The 14,535-nt window shown below is 36.6% G+C and overlaps 1 protein-coding gene across 1 annotated transcript in view; it reads left to right on the top strand.

Moving 5' to 3' along the window:
- The first annotated feature begins 7,271 nt into the window (after window positions 1-7,271).
- Window positions 7,272-14,535, top strand: part of LOC140138021 (discoidin domain-containing receptor 2-like) — a 177,137-nt gene continuing 169,873 nt past the window's right edge. Inside the window, 1 exon segment of the mRNA XM_072159859.1 lies at window positions 7,272-7,517. The gene's annotated coding sequence lies outside the window, so the exon portion shown is untranslated.

Raw genomic sequence — 14,535 nt, 5'->3', positions numbered from 1 at the left:
ACCAGAATGGTCAGTAGATGGCTACTTCATCAATACCAGTATCGGTAGTAGAAAGCTATTTCATCAATACCAGTATCAGCAGTTAATAGCTACTTCATCAAAACCGGAATCGTCAGTAGATAGCTGCTTCATCAATACCAGAATCGTCAATAGATAGTAGTAGCTATCTACTGCTGATACTGGTATTGACGAAGTAGCTATCTACTGCTTATACTGGTTGGTATTCATGAAGCTACTATCTATTGACGATTCTGGTATTGATGAAGCAGCTATCTACTGCTGATACTGGTATTCACGAAGTAGCTATCTACTGCTTATACTGGTATTGATGAAGCTACTATCTATTGACGATTCTGGTATTGATGAAGCAGCTATCTACTGACGATTCTGGTTTTGATGAAGTAGCTATCTACTGCTGATACTGGTATTGACGAAGTAGCTATCTACTGCTTATACTGGTATTCGTGAAGCTACTATCTATTGACGATTCTGGTATTGATGAAGCAGCTATCTACTGACGATTCTGGTTTTGATGAAGTAGCTATTAACTGCTGATACTGGTATTGATGAAATAGCTTTCTACTACCGATACTGGTATTGATGAAGTAGCCATCTACTGACCATTCTGGTATTGATGAAGCAGCTATGTACTGACGATTCTGGTATTGATCAAGTAGCTGTCTACTGCTGATATTGACATTAATGAAGTAGCTATCTACTGCTGATACTGGTATTGATGAAGTAGCTATCTACTGCTGTAGCTATCTACTGCTTATACTGGTATTCATGAAGCTACTATCTATTGACGATTCTGGTTTTGATGAAGCAGCTATCTATTGACGATTCTGGTTTTGATGAAGTAGCTGTCTACTGGCGATACTGGTATTGATGAAGAAGACAACTACTGACGATTCTGGTATTGATGAAGCAGCTATCTACTGACGATACTGGTATTGATGAAGTAGCTATCTACTGCTGATACTGGTATTGATGAAGTAGCTTTCTACTACCTATCAGTACTGGTAGAAGACAACTACTGACGATTCTGGTATTGATGAAGCAGCTATCTACTGACGATTCTGGTATTGATCAAGTAGCTATCTACTGCTGATACTGGTACTGATGAAGTAGCTATCTACTGCTGATACTGGTATTGATGAAGTAGCTATATACTACTGATACTGGTATTGATGAAGTAGCCATCTACTGACGATTCTGGTATTGATGAAGCAGCTATTTACTGACGATTCTAGTATTGATCAAGTAGCTGTATACTGCTGATATTGGCATTTATGAAGCAGCGATCTACTAACGATTCCGGTATTGATGAAGTAGCAGTCACTGCTGATACTGGTATTGATGAGGTAGCTATCCACTGCTGATGCTGGTATTGATGAAGGAGCTATCACTGACGATTCTGGTATTGATGAAGTAGCTATAATATATACTGTTGATACTTCATTAATGTCAATATCAGCAGTAGACAGCTACTTGATCAATACCAGAATCGTCAGTACATAGCTGCTTCATCAATACCAGAATGGTCAGTAGATGGCTACTTCATCAATACCAGTATCGGTAGTAGAAAGCTATTTCATCAATACCAGTATCAGCAGTTAATAGCTACTTCACCAAAACCAGAATCGTCAGTAGATAGCTGCTTCATCAATACCAGAATCGTCAATAGATAGTAGCTTCATGAATACCAGTATAAGCAGTAGATAGCTACTTCGTCAATACCAGTATCAGCAGTAGATAGCTACTTCATCAAAACCAGAATCGTCAGTAGATAGCTGCTTCATCAATACCAGAATTGTCAATAGATAGTAGCTTCATGAATACCAGTATAAGCAGTAGATAGCTACTTCGTCAATACCAGTATCAGCAGTAGATAGCTACTTCATCAGTTTGATTAATTTGAAAGATAAATAAATAACAATTCTGCATGATATTAATATAAATAGTGATGATAGATTCATACAAATAATGTCCAAAACTCTGTCTCAATAGCATAGTTTGGGTTCTTTTGGGATTTAAATGCAACAAATACAGTAATCTACAAGTGTAGATTATAGATATAGCTGTTTCATATCAACACCAGTATCAGCAGTAGACACACTGCAGCAACAGTGTCTAGAGATACTTTTTTGTCCTCTATTTGTAAACACGTTTAAAACCTGAATGTCAAATTTCGAAGCATTTTGTTTAATATCTAAACACAAGACATCACATTCCTCAACATGATTAGCATTTAAACATGTTTACAAAACGAGGACAACGTGGTGTCTAGAATAGTGCTTATTCTCTAGACTTTGTTTTTGTAGTGCAGCTACTTCATCAATACCACTATCAGCAGTAGATCGGTGCTTCATCAATACCAGAATCGTCAGTAGATAGCTACTTCATCAATACCAGTATCAACAGTAGCTACTTCATCAGTACCACTATCAGAAATAGACAGCTACGTACGTACTTGATCAATATCAGCATCAACAGTATATATTATAGCTACTTCATCAATACCAGAATCGTCAGTAGATAGCTCCTTCATCAATACCAGCATCAGCAGTGGATAGCTTCTTCATCAATACCAGTATCAGCAGTAGACAGCTACTTCATCAATACCGGAATCGTTAGTAGATAGCTGCTTCATAAATGCCAATATCAGCAGTAGACAGCTACTTGATCAATACTAGAATCGTCAGTAGATAGCTGCTTCATCAATACCAGAATCGTCAGTAGATGGCTACTTCATCAATACCAGTATCAGTAGTAGATAGCTACTTCGTCAATATCAGTATCAGCAGTAGATAGATACTTCATCAATACCAGTATCAGCAGTATATAGCTACTTCATCAATACCAGTATCAGCAGTAGATAGCTACGTCATCAATATCAGTATCAGCAGTAGATAGCTACTTCATCAATACCAGTATCAGCAGTAGATAGCTACTTCATTAGTGTCAATATCAGCAGTAGACAGCTACTTGATCAATACCAGAATCGTCAGTAGATAGCTTCTTCATCAATACCAGAATCGAATCGTCAGTAGTTGTCTTCTTCATCAATACCAGTATCAGCAGTTGGTAGCCACTTCATCAAAACCAGAATCGTCGGTAGATAGCTGCTTCATCAATACCAGAATCGTCAATAGATAGTAGCTTTATGAATACCAGTATAAGCAGTAGATAGCTACTTCGTCAATACCAGTATCAGCAGTAGATAGCTACTTCATCAAAACCAGAATCGTCAGTAGATAGCTGTTTCATCAATACCAGAATCGGAGGTAGATAGCTGCTTCATCAATACCAAGAATCATCGGTAGATAGCTACTTCATCAATACCACTATCAGTAGTAGATAGCTACTTCATCAATACCACTATCAGTAGTAGCTTATAGCTGCTTTATCAATACCAGAAACGTCAGTAGATAGCTACTTCATCAATACCACTATCAGCAGTAGTCATCAATACCACTATCCAGAAGCTACTTACGGATTAATACCAGCATCAGCAGAAGATAGCTGCTTCATCAATACCAGAGTCGTCAGTAGATAGCTACTTCATCAATACCAGTATCAACAGTAGATAGTTGCTTCATCAATACCCGAATCGTCTGTAGAGAGCTACTTCATCAATACCCGAATCGTCAGTAGATAGCTACTTCATCAATACCCTAATCATCAATAGATAACTACTTCATCAATACCAGTATCAGCAGTAGCTACTTCATCAATACCACTATCAGAAATAGACATCTACGTACGTACTTGATCAATATCAGCATCAACAGTATATATTATAGCTACTTCATCAATACCAGAATCGTCAGTAGATAGCTCCTTCATCAATACCAGCATCAGCAGTGGATAGCTACCTCATCAATACCAGTATCAGCAGTAGACTGCTACTTCATCAATACCGGAATCGTTAGTAGATCGCTGCTTCATAAATGCCAATATCAGCAGTATACAGCTACTTGATCAATACTAGAATCGTCAGTAAATAGCTGCTTCATCAATACCAGAATCGTCAGTAGATGGCTACTTCATCAAACCAGTATCAGTAGTATATAGCTACTTCATCAATACCAGTATCAGCAGTAGATAGCTACTTCATTAGTGTCAATATCAGCAGTAGACAGCTACTTGATCAATACCAGAATCGTCAGTAGATAGCTGCTTCATCAATACCAGAATCGTCAGTAGTTGTCTTCTACCAGTACTGATAGGTAGTAGAAAGCTACTTCATCAATACCAGTATCAGCAGTAGATAGCTGCTTCATCAATACCAGAATCGTCAGTAGTTGTCTTCTTCATCAATACCAGTATCGGTAGTAGAAAGCTATTTCATCAATACCAGTATCAGCAGTAGATAGCTACTTCATCAAAACCAGAATCTTCAGTAGATAGCTGCTTCATCAATACCAGAATCGTCAATAGATAGTAGCTTCATGAATACCAGTATAAGCAGTAGATAGCTACTTCGTCAATACCAGTATCAGCAGTAGATAGCTGCTTCATCAATACCAGAATCGTCAATAGATAGTAGCTTCATGAATACCAGTATAAGCAGTAGATAGCTACTTCGTCAATACCAGTATCAGCAGTAGATAGCTACTTCATCAAAACCAGAATCGTCAGTAGATAGCTGTTTCACCAATACCAGAATCGGAGGTAGATAGCTGCTTCATCAATACCAAGAATCATCGGTAGATAGCTACTTCATCAATACCGCTATCAGTACCCCGGTAGTAGATAGCTACTTCATCAATACCACTATCAGTAGTAGCTTATAGCTGCTTTATCAATACCAGAATCGTCAGTAGATAGCTACTTCATCAATACCAGTATCAGTAGTATAAAGCTACTTCATTAATACCAGTATCAGCAGTTGATAGCTACTTCATCAAAACCAGAATCGCCAGTAGATAGCTGCTTCATCATTACCAGAATCGTCAATAGATAGTAGCTTTATGAATACCAGTATAAGCAGTAGAAAGCTACTTCATCAATACAAGGATCAGCAGTAGAAAGCTGTTTCATCAATACCAGAATCGGAAGTAGATTGCTGCTTCATCAATACCAAGAATCATCAGTAGATAGCTACTTCATCAATACCACTATCGGCAGTAGACAGCTACTTCATCAATACCAAAATCGGCAGTAGATTATAGCTGCTTTATCAATACCAGAATTGTCAGTAGATAGCTACTACATCAATACCAGTATCTGCAGTATACATGCATGGTATATAGCTACTTCACCAATTCCAGTATCAGTAGTAGTCATCAATACCACTATCAGAAGCTACGTACTGATTAAAACCAGCATCAGCAGTTGATAGCTGCTTCATCACTACCGGAATCGTCAGTAGATAGCTACTTCATCAATACCGGTATTAGCAGTAGATAGCTGCTTCATCAATACCACTATCAGAAATAGACAGTTACGTACTTGATCGATACCAGCATCAGCAGTATAATATTATAGCTATACTTCGTCAGAATCGTCAGTAGGTAGCTACTTCATCAATATCCGAATCGTCAGTAGATAGCTACTTCACCAAACCATTATCATTAGTAGATATCAGCTTTATTCTTACGACAGCGGAATAAATGTAAAGCGCTTTGACATTTAGCGATATGAAACGTTTGCCAAACGTTTACGAAAATGTTTAACAAACGTTTGGCTCCTTATCCGTTTATAAACCGTTTGACTATAAATGTTTGATAAACATTGTGATTGATAATTGTTTCACAACCGTTTTATTAGCAATATATATTAAATGAATTAAATCAATTTGGCAAACATTTGTAAAACAAATAAAAGATGATTAAAATAAAACGACAAACATTTTTAAATTAAAAACTTGTCCAATTCTGTTATTCCTCTTGTCATAAGGATTCGGAAAAAATACTTTTGGAGTTTATATAATCAGCAAAAAAGTCAAAGGTTAAAAAAAAAGAACTTCGTAGGGGTGAAAACAGAAAAAATCGGATGAATATGAACTAAATTTTCTGTGATAACAACTCTAATAAAGAATAGTTTAGAACACCTAGAATGACTTGTTAAGTAACACAGCAACATAGGCCATTGCCAATTGAGTCCTATTGATGATGACATTATGCCTACCGGTATTTCCATGAACTGTTATGTAGGTATAACGAGTCGTTACAGGTAGTTATTGTAATAGTAGACAACATACTGTATTTTTTTCAGTGGCAGTGTGGTGTAGATGGCGATTGTGGAGGAAGTTTAGCGGTATAGAGGACGGGTAAGGGTAGTCTGTTTTGGAAACGACATGCTAGGAACCACCTTGTGAGATGTGGGTGTATGTCAAAAATTGGCAGAAGTTGTCAAAAGTTTGTTAAAATAACTTGGTCAGTGAATTTTGTAGTGCAATGTTGGGGGAATACTGGGGGTTGTTTGGGTCACTGGCTTTTGGACTTTTTCACGGTATTACTCTCAGTAGCCTTTGGGTATGCAGGTATGCGTTTTTGACACAATTTTATGGGAAATTTCACAACTTCCTTGCGACATGGGGCTTGATGTTGACTCCAATGTTTGTACTCTCTCTCTCTCTCTCTCTCTCTTTTAGAGGTGGGAGAGGGGCGGACCCCGGAAATGTTTACAGAGCGTGGCCGAATGGGCGATGTTTCATGGCCTAAACTACTCTGCCACTTCTCATATTAAGACCTGGGTTAATATTCAAAATATGGTCAATATTTTATATATTTTGGATCTTTTCTACATTAAATATCTCAAAAACAGTGACTGGGTGGTGCCACATGTAATACCGTAGTAGGCCTAAAAGTCTGAAACGTGTCAATATTTATATTTCGGATCTTTTCTACAATAGATATATCAAAAACATAGTGACTGGGTAGTGTCACGTGAAAAAGTCCAAAAAGCGTGACAGTGGCTTGGTTTCCACAACACCACATAAGTACTCTGCGATCCCCATGGTTCAGCTATGGTGCGGTAACCGCTCAAATTTTAATACTCGTAAAAAGAGCCCACCTGTCGCTCAGCTGGTTTAAGAGCAGTGTTTTTAAAATTTATATTGAATAAATTTCGCTTTGTGGTTATATATTATTTTACTAATAGTGACTTTTTAACACACCAATCTTATTTAAATATATTTAAATTTTAATTTACTGAAGCATATTTAAGCAGTAAATTTACATAATTATAATAGATTAAGAAGTTACTGAGAATTTTGTCAAAAGCATCTAGAAACACTTTTAATGAATTGATGTTGACAATAATTTCCCACTGAGTCAACGTACGGTGATGAATACGGTGGAATTCCTCGGTTCAAAATTAATAAATTGTAGCGAATTTGGCCCTTTTCCTAAATTTATCCTAAATAATACTGGATCTTGATATTCAACTCTTGCCGTCTGGAAAGTAGTTAAGGAAGAATATTGTTTTACGGACTTGTACAGTGGTGGGATCTTCGGCGACTACGGAGTGAGTTACTTCCGCAGTCTGCATCAGCCGCAGTCGCGTCGGTAAGTACGAAAAGCTATTTGTATTGTATTATTATTGGCATTTTGGAGATCTACATGTAGATATTTCACATAGAATTTAGAAAGCTCAGTGAGATATGTAAACACATACCATTGGCATTTAATAAGGTTATAGTCGCAGTCCCACATTTGTATAGCTTGTGAAGTTCTGACAGTCACTGTCGAGCATGCACTGATGCAGGCCAGTGCATGAGTGACAATCAATTGTGTTCAGCAACTTCAAGATTACATGCATGACATTTTCATATCTCACTCTATCTATGACGATGTGCATACAAGTGCATCAAGAAGTCTCTATTAAAAATATTACAGAATTACATGTACATTATACACAGTGCAATGAGTTGTGGAGCGTGGGCCTTGTATTACTTTAGTGAGTGAAAGCTACATGATCATTGTAAAAATTGTGAGTGTAACAACAATTGAAAAGATGCATGCAGATATTCCTGGCAGATATCACAGTACAGTATACTATAGCCAAAATAATAAATTCTCGTTCATGAGAAGATGTACCTTCTGCGTCAGCGTATTTTTCATAGAATAACACGATCGCGCGACCTGCATGACCGAACCTCGACCTTGCCTACCAACGACCGTGTGATTGGTCCATTCTCGAAAGCTGTGTTTGCGCCGTAAGCGCCGGTCTTTGCGTAGTACGCTCGGCGCAAATAACTGTACGTTCCCAAGTTGGCTCTCATGATCGAGAATTTATTATTTTGGCTATAATATCTCTGATTTCTCTGATTTATGGGGGAAAATTATCCTAAAGACCTAAGTTAATAGAGAAAATATGGCGTGCAGCAATGACTACACCCATCGTATGTGTGAGTTACGGCTTTTGACAATTAGAGAATAAAGGTATTGTTTTTAGCTGCTGGAGTGCATCTATCGTCTCATATAACACGGGCAACATCATTATTTTAAGTAAATTCGCCTCATTGTTTTACGCCAAAAATAATGATGTCGCCAAAAATAATGATGTACGATGACGCCCGTTATATGAGACGATAGATGCACGACAGCAGCTAAGAAAGCAATGACACCATGCATTTTCGTATAAAAAGCGAATTCAAATTTGTCATCAAACCACATCATTATGCCCTTGAGTAAAGAAAGCCAAAAAAGTTTTGTCATGTAAAACGGTAGCGCTTTCCATAACATAAACTACTTTCCATCTTGTCAAAGATTGACTTCCATTAAAATTCCATGTGTGCATTCTCACATCACAAAAATAAATATATTTGGGTCAATTGAAGTACCGCTGTACCGGTATTGATAACATACTGTATAAATTTATGTAGGTTTCTTTGACTATCTTTTATTTTTAATGATCTGTATTCTGTGTATTGTGTTTGGGGTCGGACAATTTAGCTGTACTACATAGCAAATGTGTTACCGGTAACTAAGGTTTGCCTTTTGCTACATTTTAGAGCAGATGTTCATGTCAGATATTGTTATGCTTGGTTCCACACAGGCAATTCGATTTCAATTCTCCACTCTACATTGTAGGACATGTAATGACCCAAGAACATGACTAGATTCAAATTGTAATGATGTACAATGTCGTGATGTACTACATCTATGTCGTAGACTTTCCAGCATTTTGCAGGACAGTCCTGCATTCCGAAGTTAAAAACCCAAAAATACAGTGACGTTCCGCATTTATGTCCATTGAAAAATGTTAATGTGCATGCAATATCGGAAAATAATAATGACATTGGCATTAAACTATAAATTTTTTGGGAAAACATGCCCCAACAAAACCCGATGTTATGCCTACAGCAGCCGACTGATTTGGTGTTTACATACATAGGCCCCTTCATGGATGCATACATGTATAGATGTTTTAGACTTAAAAGTCAGCAAAGCACTAACCAATTGATTGTGTACATAAATTTGTACATTTAATAAATTTATATTTGTACAAGTAATAATCTGGGGCATAGGACAAATATGACCAGTAAAGCTGGTCAATTGTATATTCTGTCAATATTTAGGTACACATTACTGGAGACTATGATGTAGACCTGTACAGGTCTAATTTTAAAAATTGTATAAATCTTTTAATTCATGAACATGTTATTGAATCCATGTTTTCCAAAAAGGAATCAAAATCATTCCGAAATTGTTCGGGACGGGTCAGTCAGACAAGGTTGGTATTATTCGGGGAATGCCAGGATCAGGGTGGGAAAAAATCCTGCCCCACAGGGCAATATTAGTCCATGGATAGACCTATGAAATACAGAATGGGAATTTAGAATCTTCTTGAGTGTTACTGCATGTTAGCACTTAAATTTTGAATTCATGCTACTGGGGTACCCTAACCTTAATCCTTTCATTCAGGCTACAAAAGGCTATACATTTTATAGGCTGCACAAGGGGGCTGCAAGCACATGCATCCTATGATCCGCTTGCGCAATCATCACAGCACACACATAATGTACACACAAAAAAGCTGGATGAGCAGCGTACCTTAGGGTCTATGGTTCAAAATTGGACCAAAGGGAACATCTTTTCTCTTTTATATTTTCTTTCTTTCTTCCCTTTTGCCAAAAGCAAAAAGGCTGTTATGTTAGGGTTACTTTGTGTAAAAAAATATTTAATTTGTGTACGATACATCATGGAACATTCAACTACGCTTGTTACTCCGCGACTACTCATGTGCTAATACGCGAGCGTACAACGCTACTCTATACACGTCCATATGCGAGGTTATCTGCGTACAATAGCCTACAATGCACAGCCACACAAAGAGTACATGTTCCACGATGTACACGAATTAAATAATTTTTCTATATTACCTGTAATCAAATTTTGTAAACTTAAGGTGGTACTACTACACCCCTGGCCAATTTTGTGCCTATTTTTGCATTTTTCTAAAAAATTATAGCCCATAAGTACGATATGTATATTATAGGGGCAAGGACTACAACTACTGCACTGGAAATTTTATTTCAGCACAAACTGCAGTTGTGGAGTTATCTAGTAAAAAATGAGGGACAACCAATATTTGATCAATAAATCAATAACTACTTGCCTTGAGTTGCTGAATTTTCAGTGCAGTAGTTGTACTCCTTGCCCCTATAATATACATATCTTACTTTTCACCAATGCGCTATAATTTTTGAGAAAAATGCAAAAATAGGCACAAAATTGTCCAGGGGTGTAGTACCACCTTAAATAGTGTAAAAGTGGTATCTGCCTTGGGTTGTTTGTTTGAAAATCATCTTTGAAATACACTGTAATGTTAGGCACCAAAACATCCAAAATGTTCAGTGCGCATCTTTGCCACCTTGTTATGTTCCCATTGACTGCCTCTGATTCATCCGGGTCTAATCACTTCTGTCATCCTCCTAGGCTCAGATACCAAGTGATACCATCACTTAATTCATCTTGGCCAGGTAGCCTGCCTTATAACACTGATTGCCTTCAACCAAGCTGGTACACATTAGGTAGGGATGCTCAGAATGTGTAAAATTTAATTTTTTTTCATGGTACAGTTGTAAGCTTGCTCGGGCTCGATTTGTATATTCGCAGATTCAATTTTGCTTTTAACCAAGCTGAACTATCGTCTCAGACTTGTGTTAAATTTATTCATTTTTTTCATGGTTTAGTTGTAAGTTATTTTTAGGCTGATTCATACTTGGAATCAGAGACTGTGAATTAGGTATTGACTATTGAACTAGAATACTACAACCTCTGTGATAACTTACAAATTTCATAGTCAATTTTGCCTGCATTTAATGAATTTTTATCACACATTTGGCAGATTATTTTGCATCCTAAATCCAATGGATTGGAATTCAATGCAGATTAAACCACACAACACAATTCTCATTTCAATATATTTGTAAACTGTATTTACTGACTTCCTCTGATCGCCCTGGAATAACGCACAGACTTGAGTCCACAAGGGCGAATGCAATTGGTTATTGCCAAGTACATGTAGGGTCTTGTCACATCCAGCACTGGACCAGTGCTAGTACTACTAGCAGACTATAGTTTTTCATCCTAAACGAATTGCGTATTCTGTCTGTCCCTGGTGAATGACAACAAGCAAGATGGTAAGCATTACAAGACATTGATGAGGGACACAATTTTGCAAGATTCACAACCTGTATCTTTGATAACTAGTTACTTCAATACTGGTTTTAATTTGAAGTGAGTCATGGTGATGGTGATGATGGTCATCTCTTTGATTGTATACTTCACAGTCTGGATCTTTGTGAGTGTTGATGAGTTCACTTGGATAATTACTGGCCTACTTGAATTCACAGGTTGCAATAAGGAAGAAGACACAGATGTATGTCAGTGGTTGACACTTGCGTTACATGCATCAATTAGTTGCATGCAATATTAATGCCTACAATGTAGCCTGCCTTATATACAAAGAAATTATGTGACCAACATTATATTAGGGATCAAAACGTGCAAGTAAAATCACTTATGAATTTTGAGCAAGTCAAATGGGAAACCTGAGTGTCCAATACTACGTAAATGTAAAAGCTTCAGGTTAATGACATGTTCTGTAGTGTTTACGGGAGAAATTCAATATTTCTTTGCAGAAAATTATCTCTTTTTAAAATGACTACAACATGAATGTTTTATATTTATTATTTGCCATTGTTGTGTGACGTCAACATTGATCGTTGCCAGCTAGGTCAACTGGTTCATGTTATTTGTTTGGAACCATGATCAAATTGAACACAACACAAAGTCAATGGGTTGCTATTGTGCAAACCAAGTGTGAACCAGTAACATATTCACCAGTAACGTATTAACGATGGTGAAATTAATGCCAAATAGATTGAGTAAAGATATATTTTTTAACCATTACAAGTACATGTAGTACTAGGTTATTGTTTGTAACATATTATTATCCGACAAACATGTATGTTGGCCCATTGTCTTTCAATATAACTTAGCGAACATCATGAAGCTAAAATGTCCAGATTTAGGACAAATTCAAAATTAGCTGTGATGATGTATGACCCTCATTATCCAATTTTAGAAGTGTGTATGAATAAATTCAAGACACTTCATTGTGACTCAGTGTCAAGTGGACTCTGTGGACATGTCTAGAATTTGTTATCTAATAATATTGATCAAGTACATGCGTGCAAGTCCATTTTGTGTGTATGGGGTGTGTGCGTGTGGGTGTATGGGTCACTCACTGTACAATGATCAAACAATGTGGAATCTGACCAACTTCTAGATGCATGTATGTGGGTCTGATTTATTTGTGATTCAATATCAGTATCACAAATCAAATATGATGGAAATTATTATCAATAAAACATGAAATTTGTCTACTAACTGTAATTTATAAGCCCGATTGATTTTATTCAGTAGTCAGTCATATAATAAGGGGGCATTATTGGTATAAATTTGGTTTTAGATTAGATTGATGATAATTAGTGATCATATTCTACCTTACCATACCAGTGAGCATAGTTGCAAAATGATGATAAACTATTTTAAAAGGTGCAATTTTCTTTGAACTAAAAAAAATAACAAAGTGAATGTTTACAAACAAACAAACAAACAAACATAATGCAGGTACTAGTACATCTATTGGAGGTATTATGAATTGCAACAGGTGATGAAACTTCAATTTCAGACCATTTATCAGACTTGGCATGAGTGGCATGTACTTTGGGAAAAGAATAGGGGGCATTGGACCTGAACCCTTGCCTGAAATAGGGAAAGAATTAATTTTTATGCAATATTGATCTTCCTAATACTAAACACAATAGAATTATTAGTATGGAGTTAATGAGCTTTTCAATTGGTAACCTTTCTTAGCACCTGTACAAAAACGCAGGTTACCATACTTTAAGGTTACACGAGGTCTTGTTGGTCGAAGCAGCCAAAAAAAAATTGATTTTCATTATCTGAATCAATATATTATTGAAAAATAACACTTTGGTGTTTTGCAAAAGTTCATTCTACAAATCATATACTTTGAAAACTACCATTCGCAAGATTCTGTAAACTACATTAATTTTTGCTGCTTCGACCAACAATACATTGTATACCATTAAGTCCAAGAAATGCATAGGCTACACTTCCATTCCAGAGGTAATTGGGTATTATTGTACTCAAAAATAATATTAATTGGACTTTGTATTCAAGTTGCATTTAATTTGTACAAATTCAATATTGCAGCCAGCTTCAAGTAGTCCATAATAGTGCTAGCGGTAATCGTAGGAAATGAAGTGCTTGTTTAGTTAATGCCAATAACTTCCTGATATTATCCCTACATCCACTGATCAGCTGATGATGACTACAGTATAGCTTTATGTAAGCACAGATTGATTTCATTTTTTTTTTTTTATCGGGGGCTCAAGTTTGGTTTGGGATGGGATGTGCTGCTAAGAATTTGAAAGTGGACTTATCCATAACCAATTTTACAAATTATTTGTAAAATTCTTTGGCCAAATTGAATGCAAATTGCCAAAATGTTGGCTACAGTTAGGCAAAATTAGGCTATTTGGGAAATTTGTGTTTTTGCAAGTGGTGATTTTCAGCTTGTTTAAACTGCTCACTCACCATGCTCATTGCTCACACATCAAATGATTAAATAAATTTGAGAAGGTTAAATTATTTTTCATACATTTGTCATGCTGGTCTGCTAGGGAAGTATGTACATACATGTATGTTATGTGTTGAAAGCATGAAAACCTATACACTTTTTGCTCCTTTGAAATGGCGACATCAGCAGTTTGATATAGCTGTGAATATTTGTGATGTTCATATACTCGCATACCAATTTGCAATCTTTGTGCATGCATGAGTCCTGAACAAGCTTAGCATAAATGTAGGCCTGTATGTACAAATGTGTAGGGGATAGGTATTGGAATTCAAGATGTAATTTGAAATGATATATTTTTAGGCCTGTATAATGGAGACTATACAGTACTTGGGGAGTAGATTTTATGTATTCACACAGAGATTTTAATTGAAAATGGTAGTCATGCATTAGTGCACATGTGCAAAA

This window comes from Amphiura filiformis, chromosome 17, assembly GCF_039555335.1.
Source record: "Amphiura filiformis chromosome 17, Afil_fr2py, whole genome shotgun sequence".
Taxonomy (NCBI): domain Eukaryota; kingdom Metazoa; phylum Echinodermata; class Ophiuroidea; order Amphilepidida; family Amphiuridae; genus Amphiura; species Amphiura filiformis.
This window is presented reverse-complemented; position numbering and strand designations above follow the sequence as displayed.